General features: G+C 38.3%; 1 protein-coding gene and 1 long non-coding RNA gene across 12 annotated transcripts in view; both read left to right on the top strand.

Annotated features, from left to right (window-relative positions):
* Positions 1-17076, top strand: part of LOC148407561 (uncharacterized) — a 67522-nt gene that overhangs the window by 33909 nt on the left and 16537 nt on the right. Inside the window, exons 1-2 of one of the 4 annotated variants that reach the window (XM_088441863.1) lie at positions 15677-15697; positions 16585-16974. The exons of 1 other annotated variant lie outside the window; for it this stretch is intronic. The gene's annotated coding sequence lies outside the window, so the exon portion shown is untranslated. Of the gene's footprint in view, positions 1-15676; positions 15698-16050; positions 16074-16135; positions 16975-17076 lie in introns of those variants that run through there. 2 more of the 4 variants (XM_088441868.1, XM_088441867.1) reach the window with 2 other exon arrangements.
* Positions 32-6926, top strand: LOC148407563 (uncharacterized). Of its 8 annotated transcripts, none has more exons than XR_015863689.1 (11): positions 32-254; positions 324-372; positions 552-660; positions 742-923; positions 994-1131; positions 1228-1316; positions 1904-2094; positions 2176-2340; positions 2422-2465; positions 2600-2695; positions 2765-6926. It is a non-coding gene; the product is annotated as an uncharacterized LOC148407563 (long non-coding RNA). The 8 variants fall into 8 exon arrangements; XR_015863690.1 differs by having other exon boundaries at positions 32-372; positions 1904-1981; positions 2067-2094; XR_015863685.1 differs by having other exon boundaries at positions 32-372; positions 1904-1985; positions 2067-2094.

The raw sequence follows: 17076 nt of genomic DNA, 5'->3' as shown, positions 1-17076 counted from the left end.
ATGGGAGGGAGTGGTGGGATTATATGTTGACATGGGATGGGATGAAATCTGCTGTCAAAATGGGTTTAGCATGTGTGTGAGGTGAGTGGAAGGAGAGGAGGTGAGAGATAAAACACAAACGAGTAAATATAAAGATGTTTAAGGACGGAGGGTCAAGTTGATGGGAGAGTTTAGTGGGATTATCACCTTTTGGTTTGTAAACCTTTTTGACAGTCACAATCATCAGCATAAGTTGAGACCAGAAAACAGACAAGGTAAGTAGGTCACTAATATATTTTTTTTGTCTACTGTAAATGTTATAATTTACTCTCTTCTTAAAACAGGTCTATCATTTTGGAGAAATGGTTGTTCATCTCAGAATGGAGAGCATAGGTATGTGTCTACGGATGGATTGTACGTGAGTTACATAATCTTATGTCATCCCAATGTAGAAAATGAAATGGTTAGGATATTTAAATATAAATATAATGTAAGACAGAGCCAAAACCCATCTCGCCTCTGCAGCATGCCAATTTCTACTCGACATTATTGTATTCCCCTTTTTCTCACAGGATAGAAGAATGGGTGCCCAAATACTTACATCATGGAGCACTGACTTGAAAACCAAGGTGGCAGCCAAGCAGGTCTTTTCTTCATTCCAGTGTAGTTACCGCGAACTATGTCAGTGAAACCCAATTGTAGTTTTGTCCAACTTTTGGAGCATTCGTTCTCACCACGATCTATTTTGTTTATATTTTGTAGATCTAAGTGGTCCACATGTTGCCTGTGGTTCCACATGTTCCATTTGTCCAAAGGAACGCTGGAAGCTCGCCAATGATTTTGATGACACATTATCATGCTTGTTCAATGACAGCTTCCCTCTGGATTAAACCAAGTCTGTTTTCTGCTCTCTTCAGTCTGCCTTCTTATATTGGTAGGAAAAAGTAAGTAGTTCAACCTATCACCCTTTGTAAAATCAGTAAAAATCGATTTTGTCCCATATATTTTTTACAGGTTATTTGTTCAGGAGAAAGAGCCGTCCATACCAGAAACAGAAGCCACACGTGCATTGTTCATGTCACTGTTCGATTGTATGTGGATATTAAGCGTGACATATGACTTCACTGCCATTCCATTGTAGGAAAATAAATGGTAAGGATATTTACATTTATTGTAAGACCGTGCCAAGTCTATTTATATGTTTTATATATTTTAACTCAACAGTTCTGTATCCCCCTTTTTTCACAGAGTAAAATAATGGATGCCAGAAAACACATCGTGGAGCACTGACTTGAAAACCCAGGTGACAGACAATCAGGACTTCTCTTTATTCAAGTGTAAGTTGCCGTGAACAATGTCATTTAACGCTTTCGGTGTCATGGATTATAATTCTCCTCTTAAATCATAACAATCATAAATAACAAACGTCTCAATAAAATACTTTTTTTTTTATAGAGAATACCTAACACCCTTGACTGCTAATGCTTATCTATATTGTAGTGAAAAAATGTGATCACTAAATGGCAGTGTTTCCACACATACAACACAGCTATTGCCTACTGTACATGCAGTTCAAAGAATTGGAAGTTAATCTTTCATGTGATATATTTAAGTTATAATTTTTATCTTTATTTTCATTTTTTAAATATTTTTATACTTGCATAGGCATAGCATTCATGATTTTGTTGGCATTGAAAGATGAGTGAAAATGCGAGACTTTTGAGGTTTCCTTTTCCAAGAACGCTTGGCACTAAAAGACTTAAAATCAACTGTAGGTTTGCCTATCTTTTGCAGTGTTTGTCATCACCCTTCTTAATTTGTTTGTTTCTTTTAGACCGATAATTTATGTCAATTAAAACGAAAAATGTGCAGATCTTTATCAGCTTATGTTTTCACCTTCATGTATTTTGTTTCGTTTTTGTAGACCAATGTTGATCACTTGTTGCCTGTGGCTCCACATGTTGCATTCATCCAAAGAACAACTGGAACATCACCACCGTGTGCAAGTATTTGATGACACGTCATCAGACTTGTCCAGTGGCAGTTTGCTTCTGGATTAAACCAAGTCTGTTTTCTGCTCTCTTCAGGCTACTTTCTTTTTATTGGTTGGAAAGGGTAAGTAGCTCATCAGCAAACCCATCGTCTTTTGTAAAGGCAGTAAAAGTAATTTTTGTCCCATCTACTTTTTTTTTTTAGACCGATGTTGTCCACCTGTTGCCTGCGGCTCCACATGTCACATTCATCCAAAGAACAGCTGCAAGCTTGCCACCAAATAGAAGATTTTGATGAGTAATTGTACTGCTTGGTCAAGGACCTGTCTTCATCTGGAATGAACCAAGTCTGCTTTATCCTCTCTTCAAGGTAAGCAGCTCATCATTGAACTAATCTGTCTTCCTGAAGCCATTAAATGTTGTAAATATATTTCCTTTCTATTTTTAAAAGGCTCTTTGTTTAGGAGCAAGAGTGATTCAGAGCAGAGTGTAAATGTGAGTGTATTCATGTCACTCTACTTGATTGGGCATAAATGTGATTTACTAATTTACCGTATTGTAGAAAATGAAAAGATAATGATCTCAGCATCATGTAAGTCTGGTCCTGTGTTCTCCTTTTCCCCCAAAAGACCAAAAAATTAAAAGTAAAAATGAAGAAAAAAAAAAATCAGGTGCCACAAGACGAAGACCACAGACAACCAAGCACCACTTCTGCTGATTACTTTGTAAGTAGCCAATTAGAGTAGCCAAGTGTCCATTAACCGGTGTTTTCAAAGCAGCATTATCTTTTACAGCTTTCGTCCTCACCACCCTCTTCATGTTTTCATCATGCAACTTCCTGACGAGTTTACAAGGTCCATGACACTATCCTATCCTTAGGATGCAATTTCTTTTTCTATTCTTACACTGTTGTCCGTGCATTGAAAAGAACAGTCCTAGTCACCTAATCCAATCTACATGATCTGTATCCATAGATACATTTTTGCCATCATCCGTGTGCTCTACAAAGGTTGCCATATGAAATACCTATTCACTCATGTATTTCTTTGTTTACATACATTTGTATGTACCATTCTCATGAATTTCTGTTAAATCTTTGAGATCAAACAAGCAATTTGTTATTGCTTGTGTCAACGTTTACCCTAGCAAATTCTATCCATCCATTATCTGTCGGCACTTAGCTGTCTTCAGGCAGTGGGTGGGTGTCAGAGAAATCTCCGAAAAGAAGACTAGGACAAGCCTAGCTGCTTAAACAGCAAAAAGAGTAACTCAGACCAGCCAAGATTGACTTTTCTTTGCCGGGCATAGGGAAAAAAGCTTGGGCAAATGTAATTCGTGGGTCTTCCAACGCTAGTTTTTCCTGCCCAGCCGTCCCCCCCTGGCTTTTATTGAGCAGAAGCATAGCAGATTACAAGACACAACAAAAGAGCCAGCCGGGCGCCACCGGCAGTTGGGCCAAGGTCCCGGCTCACACTTTCGTGCGTCAACAGCTCTATCTAAGGACAGGGTCAAGATGAACTAGGATTGCATAAATGGGTAACAATGAACTAAGCACATAATGATAATAACCTAATATATGATTCCCTTCACAGTGGGGGACACGCTCAACTGTTTGCCAGCAAATCGCAGCCCTTGCAAATTATGGAATGATAACAAATCTGCTCTAAAATCTCACCACAGTCGTTGATACAATGTTTCATGTAACATGTGTTACACCCAACCTAGGGGAACTGGGATATAACGTGTGTGCTCCCCTATCCGTACCCTCACCACCAGAAAAAGCCCGTGAAACTAAAGTTGTTGAGAACAAAAACAGCAGCTTTTATTGTCTTCGGAGGGAGAGCAAACAAACAAAATAATAAACAAAAGATCATCTGAATTCCTAACTAACTAGCCAAACAAAAAGGAAACGAATGACAATCGGCTCACTAACTACCTAACGCAAAAACAGGAGAAAAAGGGTTAAACCAAAACGGCGTCTCCCTCCTACTACTGCTCAATCCACAGATTCTTACAAACACAGCGAGCAACACAGATGCACACTAACAATTTCTGAGGTGGCGTTTTCTGGCGGTGGGATGACCGGAGAGAGAGACGGAGTTTGGTCCGTGGGCTGCTTAAATAGGGTGGCAAATCAGGAGAGCCAGCCAATGGGACGCCACCACCTGCACACAATTGACACACTCCAACCAAAAGGCATTCACACACACGCACACACAAACAAAGGAGAACACAGCAGAACACATACAAAAACTACATATGACCCATGGGTCATAACACATGTTAATATTGTATAACATACTGTAAATCTCTCACTCTGACACATGTGGCTACAATTACTGCATCATATCACTAAACAATTTATATTTATATGATGTCTCCTTTTTCAATGGTTTGCACTTTCAATTTTTGACAGGCTTGTTTGATCTTAGAGATTTGTTTCTGTTCATTTAATGTAATTGTTTTTCCTTAAGTCTTTGTGCACCTGTTCACCGACCATTTTATGATTACTTCTTTATTAAGAAATCTTAAAGCAGTCATTGTGAAATGAAATTCTGTCTTTCCACTGCATGATACTCCCTCTACTAAAACACTGTAATGGACTATAATGCAGCACTTATATTTTAGGTGTAAAGTGTATAAAATTTAAATGTATAGTCATTGAACAGGAAACTCGTTGAAACTACAGAAAACAAGACATTGCACACCATCTTCCACTGTTTTTAAGCCTGTTCTACCAACCAGTTTCCATCAAACCTTCTTAGCGATTATTTTTCAGCCTTTATATCAAACATCCAGTTCAGCGTCATTAAGCCCTACTTTGATTAAGGGTTTAAGCTGCCAGCATACTTGAATGCCTCATAGTTAAAAATAAATAAATAAAAAGTGTCATCTAGTGGAAACACATTTGCTGCTATAGGACCAACATTCTTCTTGTTCATACACTTATTTATTTAAATTTCTTATCTATTCAACTATTTCATCTTTATTTTTATTTGTTTATTATTTTATTTTTATTTTATTATTATTTTTTATTATTTTATTTTAGCCCAGTTTGTGTGATGGAATTCTATCTTTTCACTGTATGACACCTCCTAAAACACTAATAGACTCTATGATGCAGCACTTCTGTTTTATTTTCAAGATGGCATTTCTTTGCGTCGTCACAAAACGGGTAATACAACACTAAAAATAAAAAAATTGTACACCTTCTTCCACTTTGTTCAAACATTCTACCAATCAATATTGCTTTAACCATCTTAGTAATTACTTTTCAAATTGTATATTCAGCATCCATCTCCACACCATTCAGTGTTACATCGATTATGCTGCCAGCATAATTGAGTGTTATACAGTAAAAAAGTGTCATACAGTGGAAACACCTTTGATGCGATACAGCCAGGTTTTTATATGTCACAAAGACATTGCATTCTCTGGGTATTCTAAAGGTATGAACTTTCAGAGCTGTTTTTTTTTTTCCTTTCTGCTTTTACCTGATGCATTTCAGGCAAAGTGCTTGTATCGCTCTGTAACTTTATTCCAACAAAAAGTTGGATGAAAATGAATCACTCTTTGTCCCCTTTCCCTTCTTCAAACTGAAGGAAATTCATATTTTTCAAATTCAATATATCAATAAAATAGTGTGTACATGGAACTGTATTATTCTAATAAAGATTGAGACGATGTAATGTCAGTATAAAGCAGATATGGTCCTGGCCCAGGGGAAGTGGGGACAAGTCGGCACCTCCAAAAGGAACAGATGGCATCCCCCGACCAACTTTACACCAGGAACAAAAGGCTAGGTGTGGCCTTCAAGAGAAGATATCAGTCAGGGTTTTATGGTGCTCAGACTTCCTCCCGCTTCAAAGAATGGCCGGCAGAACAAAGACTTTTGAAGACACCATCCCCACGCAAACAGACCCCCACGCACGCACATACATGCACACACCGACAGCACGCACGCACGTGCACGCACACACACGCACACACCGACAGACACGCACGTGCACACACACACACACGCACACACCGACAGGCACGCACGCACGTGCACGCACACACACACACACTTGCAATCCACAGTGGGACTAGATGACCCGGAAGGGTATAAGAACTGAATGTTGAATGTGAAACGTTGCCATTTTTCTGCTCCGACCCATTGCAGGACTGGCCCGAGGCCTCGTGTACTTTCCCACTCTGTCTGGATTAAATCAATTGTTTCACTATGTTGTGGTATGGGCGATCTTTCAACAAAAACGAACACGCTAGGAACTAGTTTAAGGCAAGAGGCTTTTTTCTAGATTCCTTCAAAACCTGGTAAGACAACATGGTACAACACCTGGACTGCTCACACTAAAAGAACCTTGGCTGAAGCAGTCAGTCTGACTGGGATCTCGCTGCTCTTCATCTTGAGTACTGAGCACTGGCTTTGTGTGTAACTCAAAGCTCTACCGTCTATTCGCATTACACCTCACAACTCCAGCAACACCTTTGTGAATTTAAACACATACAATGTGTCTAATTGATGTCATACCTCTGACAATATACAGCACTCCTATACACAAACATGTGAACCTGTGTAAACATTTTGTCCCCCAGCCGGCTTGACTACCTTTTGCTGAAAAAGTCTTACTTTTTTTCTGAAATGTGGGTGATGCAGATTGTTTCCTTGCATAGAAAACTGTTCACCCCCCCCCCCCCTCCCCTCCCCCAATCGAGTTTGAGGTTTGAATAATGCATGATCCTGCTGCTTGTTGACTGTTGGCTTGATCACAGTACTAAATACTGTTCAGGAATCTAGATGTTGATCCTAGTACAGTACATGTTATGTTGTGTATGCCTTTCTGTTTGTCTCTTTTTCTATACAGCTTCCTCATGTCATAAATGTTTTTGCCATTGAACACTGTCTTTTAATTCATAAATATTTTGAAATAAAATTCTCCATATTTTCTCTGACATTAGATCCGTTTTTATTTCCCAGTACTTTCAGTGCTATGTATTTGAACGTGTGTATCTATCTATCTATCTATCTATGGTGTCTCTCTCTCTCTCTCTCTCTCTCTCTCTATATATATATATATATATATATATATATATATATATATATATATATATATATATATTTATTTCCATCCTATCATCCTTAAGATAGCTTGTGTTTCCAGGTTGCAAGAGGTCTCCCTTCAGAACAAAAGAGAAAGCCCTGTCCGTTGTCAGTGAACCTACACAGCTCTTTTCTGTACACGGACTTGCACGCACACACACACACACACTTGCATTCCACAGTAGGACTAGATGCCCCAAAAGGGTATAAGAACTGAATGTTGAAGGTGAAACGTTGCCATTTTCTGCTCCGACCTGTGGCAGGACTGGCCCGAGGCCTCGTGTACTTTCCCACTCTGTCTGGATTAAATCAATTGTTTCACTATGTTGTGGTATGGGCGATCTTTCAACAAAAACGAACACGCTAGGAACTAGGTTAAGGCAAGAAGCTTTTTCTAGATTCCTTCACCAGGAACAAATATGTGTACAAAACGTAAAGCAAGGAGTCTGTAATCAACATGACTAAAAAAAATAATAATAAAAAAAAGCATGTCCAAGATAAAATAGAGCAAACAAAATAAAATACAATTAATGCAAACTCTAAATGAATTCACACACATTTTTAACAATACAGTAAATGAATTAAAGTGTTTTCTATACTAAATAATGTTACAAGTGCGGCTGATTATTCTCCACATATGCTCAGAGATGAACAAACTGGCACATACCATTTACCTGCTCATTTGCTCACTTTTTTGTCATAAATGTACTGAAAATACTCGTTTTTCATTTGGGCAACATTTTTTATACATATTATATATTTTGGTACTGCATTTTCCTTTGAAATGATAATGTATCTTGCTTTACCTTTTTTTTTGCTTCATCTTATTTTATACTATAAAAGCTATACAAATTATAGCAAGCTTGAAAGCGTAGCAGTTATCCACGTTATATTTTGTAAAAAATAAAAAAGGCATGTTCCCTAAAAATCCAAACTTAGTAAATGTAAAAAGGGAAAAAAAGACAAAGGCGGAAGTGGATTCTAACTCAATTCCCTGAACTGAGGAGGATGTGCTAACCACTGCAACGCTAAACACCCCAGAGAAAACTGAAATCCGCAAAGTAGGACTCCTCTCCCACCCCCCAAGAATTTTCATGCCTGTGTATGCGGGTAACAGAGTTTTTTAAAAGTGAAAAGTATTATACTTTAGATTTTTGATACAAAGATTATTGCAATACACATTTTTACTTAAATCTTAAATTATTAAACCTACAGTAGTTAAGCATCCTTCCCGATTCTGTTCTTTGTCTGTTGTCACGGCCAAAGTCGCTCTCGGATTAACGGCCATCACACTTCAAGCTTGAGTGGAGCCTCTACCTGAACAAACATGATAACAAGCAGAATTTGCACATGATATTTCAATTCATTACAAAAGCTAACAGGATTCCAAAGCTTTCTTTCATCCTCACTGCTTTCCTTCAGCCGCGCTTGCATCCAAGTACTGTCCTCAACTGACTGGGCAGGCAATCTATCAATAAGCTCACAGGCACTCCTGCAACACATGTGATTGGCTTCCTTCTCGACAGGGGTTGTAATCCACTCCTGCCCTCAATGGTCGATGGTTGCAAGCTAACGATTCTCGTTATCATGTTTGGTCAGCTACAGGCCCCACCCCGAGGGCAACTCCCACTACCTTGGTGTTCCCTAACTATAGCCAAGGAATGGATAAAGAAGGGGCACAGGTAATGAATGAGGTTTATCAATTTAACATTTATGCAAACTTGTATACGGAATAATGCAATGTGAATCCAGCCTAAGTAAGGCTTGACAGTTGAGAACTTTTTATTGATTTTTTATTTTTATTTTACAGGTGCTGCTACAGTTGAAATGATGGAAGAATTGGTAAAAAAAAAAAAAAAAAAAAAAGATCCTCTTCACACCACCAAAATAGAGGTCCAGAGAGATGGCCTCACATACCATCAGTGAATTGAACATGTAATGCACATTTACAAATGAAGTATATCAAAATAAGTTCTGCCCTTTTCCATTCATGTACAGTACAATCTTTATAGTTTATCCTTGTACAGTCACGGGAAGCTTGCTCCCATTATGTGGTCTCACCATTGTTTTTTGTAAAAGTGTGTATTATGAGCATGTTGACTTTTACACCCAGTGGAGTTACACCTTGACCCTAACCTGCATTTCTTTAAAAAAAAAAAAAAAAAAAAAACACTTCTTTGAAGAATCCTATTTAGTTTTTTGGGGGGATTGATTGATCAACAACTTGCTCATCGAGCTGTGCACACTGACCCCTTGCTACTTTGCACCCTTTGAGTGGCTGTAGTCTCACAGAGAGCTGCGCCCGGAAGTCTAATTAGCCATGGCTGTGGCAAACATGATAACAATCACAATTTAAATTTGAAACATTTGAAACTTCAATTTATAACAAAATAAATACAAGTATGAGATTTCCAAAGGTCTGGTGAAGCCTCTTCCCCCTCCCAAAATTTGCGCGTGTGTGCGGAGGGGGGGATACTTCGCGGTTTTTCACTTATCACGGGAAGGCTCTGGTCCCCATCAAATGTGAAAAATGAGGGATCACTGTGTATTGGTTCTGTAGGACAATTGTACAAAGAGAAGAAGCTTTTTAGCTGAAAACGAGCCACCAAACCAAAACCTAACCCTTCCCCTACAGACATTTTCTTGTTCTTTCCATTTTATCTAACATGGTTTACAATTTAAAGAACAATAAATACATGTCTTTATCCAAGGGTCGATGGGTCGATAGAAGATACATCCCATGTTTTTATTGTTTTTCAAAAACCAAAGAAATCCCATGGATTGCACGGTCAAGAGGACTGTTGTCAATTAGGGAATTTTTTTGTGATACTGGTAGTGTCTCCTGGTGGTCTGAATGAGATGCTATGGAGCCACATACAATTCTCCAAATAGGCATTTGTGACACCTTAAAAACTCAATAATTCAAAAACAAAATTTTAAAATCTCAAAATTTTGTAAAGGTTTACCTGAGATGTTTCGGTGTTATCTCTCGCCTTCTTCTTCAGTGTCCTTAAGAAGGCGAACGATAATGCCGAAACATGTCACATGTCGGCTAAAATACAGTAAATTCATAGATTAAGTGTTTATATGTTAGTTGACTGACTTTAAGATTGTTGTTGATTTATTATTCAACAGATACTACATGATACACCATACATGAGCCAAAATAAATGTGAACTTCAAAGTGATGACTTGCGTCCTCTTTCACCGGAGTCTTGGTGCAGATAACCAGTCCTGAGAACACATTCTCAACAAACTAAGTAATATTAGTTATTTAATGAATATACAATAATGTTAATAATGTTAATAAGGATAATGTAATGTTAAATAATAGGAGAGAGGAAATAAAATAGGCAAAAAAATAATTTAAAAAAAGGATTGTTTATGGTTACTGCGGCTATATTGGGGCGTACATAGAAATCCAGGAACTGATACCCTACTTTGCGGGTTTCAGACTTCGCGGGGGGTTGACAGCCCCCATTAACCGCGAAATAGGGGGAATCACTGTATAATCGAAGGATTGCAGCCAAACCCAGTTGATTCGCCTAATACCTAAATAACAATCAAAGACAGCCATACGCTAGGATGTAGAGAAAAAGAGTTACAGATTTTTTAATTTGCAATTTTGATGCATTTAGGGCCTTTCGGTGAATTAGCATATTATACATGAAGGGTTCGGTGACCGCTTAGAGAGGGCTGTATATGTGTCTGAGTGAGACTCCCTACGGGTCCGCTTTGAGAGCGCTGCATAAGCAGCATAGTGAGCGGTCACTGAGAGATTGTGATAGCAATAGAGTTGGGAAATAACCCCCACATTTGTGTTGCTGCTGAAAAAGTTATTTAAAATAACTTGCGTTCTGATTTTATTTATTTTTTTTTTTTGAACAAAAAGAGAAGAACCTACCTCTGACTTGTAGGAAGAAAAGCTTAGTCCTTACAAACAGCTCTATTATTATTTCAGTTCTTGTAGTTGTAAGTAACATGTTGAAGATTGTTGAGAAAAAATGCAATTTCAAATTGGTCTAATTCTTCAACATGACACATTTCCAAATTACCAATAGCGACACCTAGTGGCAGACAAAAAAGTTCATTTTTACACATTCATGTTCTGTGCTATGCCAGTTTCAGCAAAATTCACTCAAAATTAGTCAGGAGAATATTGCGACAGGGAACATGAATCTCAAGTTTTATGACTCCAAATTTGGTCGTGGTCTCAAAACCCAATGTCTGGCCAGACCGGTAAAACTTAATGTAATTGGACGAAGATGATCTTTTCGAAATTTCATTTCATGGGAGTACTAAACACAGTTTTTTCCTCGTCGTGTGGGCGTCACCTGGTGGCAGCAAAAAAATACATTTTCATTTATATGTACCTTGTTGAGCCTGTCAAAGTAATATAACTTAATTTTTTTCAGACAGGCCTTCAACACGCCTAATTTCCTCCACCAAATGTTAAGATGTTATGATCATGGCCATGGCCTATACAGCAGTGCTCATTACGGCAATTTATTGTTACAGTAAATGCTGATGTAGTTTGACCCAGATGATCTCATCTTGTCACGACTTCACACGTTGAATGAAAGTAATTTCCTAGAGACATCAACAAAAAACATTTAAATAAATATGGAGGGTTAAAACATTGATGTTTTCTTGTATTTCACAACATATATTGAAGCTGTGTGGGGAATTCTATCGTGTTTTGTAGCGTTTTTATGCTTCAAAGAGATATTATTGTCATGCCAAGATGTGTGCGCTCATTGTAGTTTATTTTATTTATAAAAAATATGTTTAGTGTGTGCCAAAGTGTCAGGTTGTACATTTTATGTGTAGTATTAAGGTTTTTTTTTTTAATGTCCCGGATTCTGCAGTTAGAAGTACAGTCGGCCCCCGGTTTACGAACACCCTCTTTTACGAACATTTCGACTTACGAGCGTGAACTGCGGAGTTTTTTGTCCCCCACTTACGCACAAACCTTCCGTCTTACGAACAATATGGCATGCCGGCCACTATATTCGTACATTTATTTTCGCTTTGCTCCGTCATTTAAATCAGAAGCTGACGGTCATTGTGGCAACGTTGAACGCTATTGCTCTTACAATGTCACAGTCACTCTCAGTCACGGTGTCAGTCACGGAGTCAGTCACGGAGATGCTATTGGCCGGCGTCATGTCAATCACAGAAATGCCGATATGCTATTGGCCGAACGCCTTTATCTAGCTTGATGGCACAGCTGGTCGGGAATGAAGGAAGGAGAGAAAATGAGTGAAAAATGGAAGGAAGGAATGTTGTGAAGACTTTGAAAACTTTATCTGTTAGACATGGCTTCTAAAATTGCAAGTGGCGGTAAAAGAAGAAGTAAGAGGATGATGACAATAGAAACCAAGCAGGAGATATTAAAAATACGAAGGAGGCGCATGCATAGTTAACCTTGCTCGTGAGTATGGACGGAACCGCTCGGCAATCTTCTAAGGGCAAGACTTTCCTTGCCGGGGGACGGACCTCGCTCGACAACAAAATGGAGAGGCTTCTTCTATTATGGATTAAAGAAAAGGAAATCGCCGGTGATATGTTTTAGTTTGAGAAAAGTTTTTGTTTAAGAAAATAAATAAATAAATTCTGCGGGTTGGTTTCTGCTCACCTCCCTCTCCACTCGGCTCAAGTCATGTCGCCCCAGAGGAAAATGTCATTTATCCGTTGTATATGAATGTTATTTAAATTAACTGTACAGTAGATTATCGTACTAATTTTAAATATGTGTGTAAATTTGTGATGGTTTTAACTATAATTTCATCACGCGTTGCCAGTCAATGTGTACGTACAATTGACCTCGCTTTGCTACATCAATGAAGTCTTCTGCTCACGAATTACACGGTAACGCTGATATGCTATTGCTCTTACAATGTCACAGTCACTGTTTCAGTCACGGTGTCAGTCACGGAGATGCCGATATGCTATTAGTCGAACGCCTTCATCTAGCTTGATGGCACAGCTGGTCGGGACGGAAGGAAAGAGAGAAAATCAGTCAAAAACGGAAGGAAGGATTGACAGGTTTGACTTGCCAGGGGATCCTGGGTAACAATTAGCATCCCTGAAAACAAAGGTGATGGGGGTATAAGGACACAACTCGGGCCTTGCCTACACATAGGTGTTCTTGCAAACGGGCATTAAATGTTTCCGTTTTGTCCTATTTGCTATATGTGGCCGGGTTTTTTGGTTTTTGTTGTTGTTGTTTTTTTTTAATCATAATCTAATGTTTCAAAACCTCCAGCCTAAATGGAGATTTGCCCTAGCTTCCGGTTTCGTGGACACGCGTGCTCAGCTTCAACGGGGATTTGCGTCATCGCGCTATTCTTTTTCCCACGGAAGACCGGATACTGGTGACCTCAGAGGGAAAGTTCTTTCGAACTGGACAGAATTTGTGACATTTCTGCCGCCTAATGACTTGGCATTGCTTGTACATGTATTTGAAACCGCACTATGTGGTTTCATATAGGTGAGACTTTTTTTTTTAAATAAACAAACGACGACGATACATGTAGACGACAGGGCGTGGTTGTTATTCCCTTATTTCCTCTCATTATCACGTAAGAAATCATCTCTTTTCCCAAATACATTGTCTTTACATCATTATCAGAAATAACTTTCGTCAGTTGCCATAATGTATGCTTTCAATCAACATTAATTAAATAGACATTCACAATTTATTTGTGCACAATTTATATTGTGTCAATATTTGCTGACCAAAATTACTCCGTTTGGAGCTTTTGTTCTTTTGCCTCTTTTGCCTTGTCAATAAAGTAATGACTATCAGCTGTCACTCAAGCTCATTAACATGTCACACACACATATGTCATGGATGTCGAAACTGTCAAGCGACACTGGACATGACGTCTCCATTTTTATTTTTCAATTATTTATTGCTGAAACAAAGCAGTGAATCATCCTGCTTCCTCATATGACTCGTTTTTATTTGCGTGCATTTTTGTGTTGCTTTTATGATGGCACGACCAAAAGAGAGCATGAAGACGACATGGAAACTGTTAGGAGCATAATGCAGTTGCATGTCAGGCGGGTGTGGTGACAAAAGAAATAACGATAAAACGATACTATGGAGGACCAAAAGTGCCAAAATTCAATAAATAAATGTACCATTCAAACATTAAATATAAGTGTCATTAAATAATTTAATGTGTCATTAATTAATTAAAAGTGACATTAATTAAATAAATGTTTAAATAATTAATTTAAACGTTTCATTGAATTAATAAAACATTTATTTCATTATGACACATTTCATTCTTTAATGACACATTTATTTAATTATTGACACAATTATTTAATTAAGATAGATAGATAGATAGATAGATAGATAGATAGATAGATACTTTATTCATCCCCGTAGGGAAATTCACATTTCCAGCAGTATCCTCAAGTCGAGATATAAAATATGAGAAATAAAATACACAAGATACACATAAGTCCAGTACAGAAGTATACTTAAGGTGCTTGTTAACAGTGTAAACAGAATAGTGTGAATCGTTGGAGTCTAGTGCAAGTATAATTAAGGTGCTTGTATAAAGTGAATAGTGCAGTGCAGAGTATGAGGTTTAGAGTTTAATGTGAGCTTTTACTGCCCCGGGTGGAGTTGAAGAGCCTCATGGCATGGGGGAGGAATGATCTCCTCAGCCTGTCCGTGGAGCAGGACAGTGACAGCAATCTGTCACTGAAGCAGCTCCTCTGTCTGTGGATGATGCTGTGTAGTGGATGTGTTGGATTGTCCATGATTGATAGCAGCTTGTTTAGCGCTCGTCGCTCAGCCACAGTTGTCAGACTTAATTAATGACATTTATTTAATCAATGACACATTTAATTATTTAATGACACATTTATTTAATTAATGACACATTTAATTATTTAATGACACTTATATTTAATGATACGCTGTTGCTAGGTTTCATCCTTTGCTTATCTGTCAAGCTCGCTCGTCAAAGTTTAATGGGCGGGTCCTAACACCTGATTGGTTACCCGCTCTTCAAGCCAAAACAAATTAATTTCAGAGAAGATTGACTTAGAGGATGAATGTACTCCAATACGTTGGATGGCACGATAACATTTACATTTATTTGAATGGTCAGACCAAACGACTAAACCCATGGTTGTCTGTCTCAAGGAATATCAAGAAAAATCCTATTGATAATAATAATAATAATAATAATAATAATAATAATAATAATAATAATAATAATAATAATAATAACAACAACAACAACAACAACATTTGTTCAGCTGAGCGCTTGTTATACCGATTCTTTGCCGGGTTTATTTTCTACATCAATATCATCGTCATCTTACGCCCGGTAGGAGGCGGAAAATGCTCCTAGATTGGTAGTCATCCCTAATTATAATTAGTCGACGGCGAACAAGAAAAAGTTCAAGACCGAATACATCATGTGCACGTGCTTGTCCCATTGTTTTGAGAAGTGAAAAATGGCAAAACGTTGCACAGAGTTACATAGAGAGGCATCAAATTTAATCGAAGAAGCACTTCACAAAACTCAGCCTCCCATGGCGGCTCAGTTGCAGCAGCTGAGACCTGCTACTCCCTCAAGAACACCCGTCCAAGGTAAGCCAAATATCCATTATTATTTCACGTTTGAATTCGTTTTAAAAATATATATGTATTTGGTTGTTTCATTACGACTATCAATTAGGCGAGCATAACGCTCGGTAATTTTGCCGAATGCTGTTCGTTTGCTGGCAGAACCACACCAGTTTGAAAATAAAGGTGCGACATATTTCTCTGTTGCAGCCGAGGTAGCAAGACTTTTTGCGCCATATACTGTAATTCCGCTGGAGCGAATAGAGTTAAAAGGCCGAGAAGACCAGCATTTCAAATCGGCTAAACAAGTCTGACCACCAGGCAAATAAAGTTCCAGATATGACCTTGAAAGCTCACCTTCTTGCTGCCGGACTTGGGGAGCAAAAATTAACATTTTCAGGTCAGTAGTTACCATAGCGATACCAAATCCCCCCCACCCAAGAAAAAAAAATAAACAACAAACAACAATATTGCAAATGTATTCAAAATTTCATTCAAAGTCAATCACATGATAAATTAATATCTGACTCCAGCTTAATGTCCATAACATGAATAATGTTTTTTATGTGCTCAGTTGTGAGTGGGCATGAGTAAAGTATGGTTGTCACATCTGAACTGTTTGAAGTATTTCCAAAGCTCCAAAACTGAGGAGGTTTTGAACTTTTAAAGATAGCGGGATTTACTCGCAGCAGAAACCTTGGATTGATTCCGTGTCCAAGCTCTGGATACACACTTGCCTACCTGAAAGAGCCATCAACGATGATCGGACAGGCTACAATTTACATATGTCCACTTCAGCAGGATCTACCATTCCAGCCTTACGTATATTTACAGAGACTCATGTTCAATAGTCAAAGCAATGTTTACTGTTCATTTATAATCATTCTTTAAAACTATTTTGTTGTCGTTAGGAGCACTCACAACAGGCCTCTGGACCAGAAGTCCCCTGCCTCAGTTGTGAAAAGGCAGTTCCCTTTTCAGGAATGAAGGTATACAGACTGAGCTGCAATGGTTGGGTGCTTTTTACCATTCTGCAAGATTAGTATATATTATTTTTGTTCCGAAACAAATGTCTCAAGAGTGTCGAGCACACAATCAAGATAATAGGAAGATATTTTGTACATTTCAAGGACATCAACAGAGGAATCAAAAACACATCAAGAGGCAGGCCAAAGTGAAAATGACAGAGAGACAGCCTCAGTCAATGACTGTTCCAGAGAGGCCTGAAACATCAGCGGAGAGTGCAGTCATACCAGGAGTGACTAACACTGAGGCACTGAACCATACGGACACAGAAGAAGGTTTATATCATCACAATAGAATTCCTCTCCAGTTGTGTGTAAAAGAGTCTCATTGAAAAATAACATATGTAGACAAATCTATACTAGCACTATAACACAACT

The sequence above is a fragment of the Hippichthys cyanospilos genome, chromosome 19 (genome assembly GCF_059441005.1).
Source record: "Hippichthys cyanospilos isolate Australia breed blue-spotted pipefish chromosome 19, RoL_Hcya_1.0, whole genome shotgun sequence".
Classification (NCBI taxonomy): Eukaryota; Metazoa; Chordata; class Actinopteri; order Syngnathiformes; family Syngnathidae; genus Hippichthys; species Hippichthys cyanospilos.
This window is presented reverse-complemented; position numbering and strand designations above follow the sequence as displayed.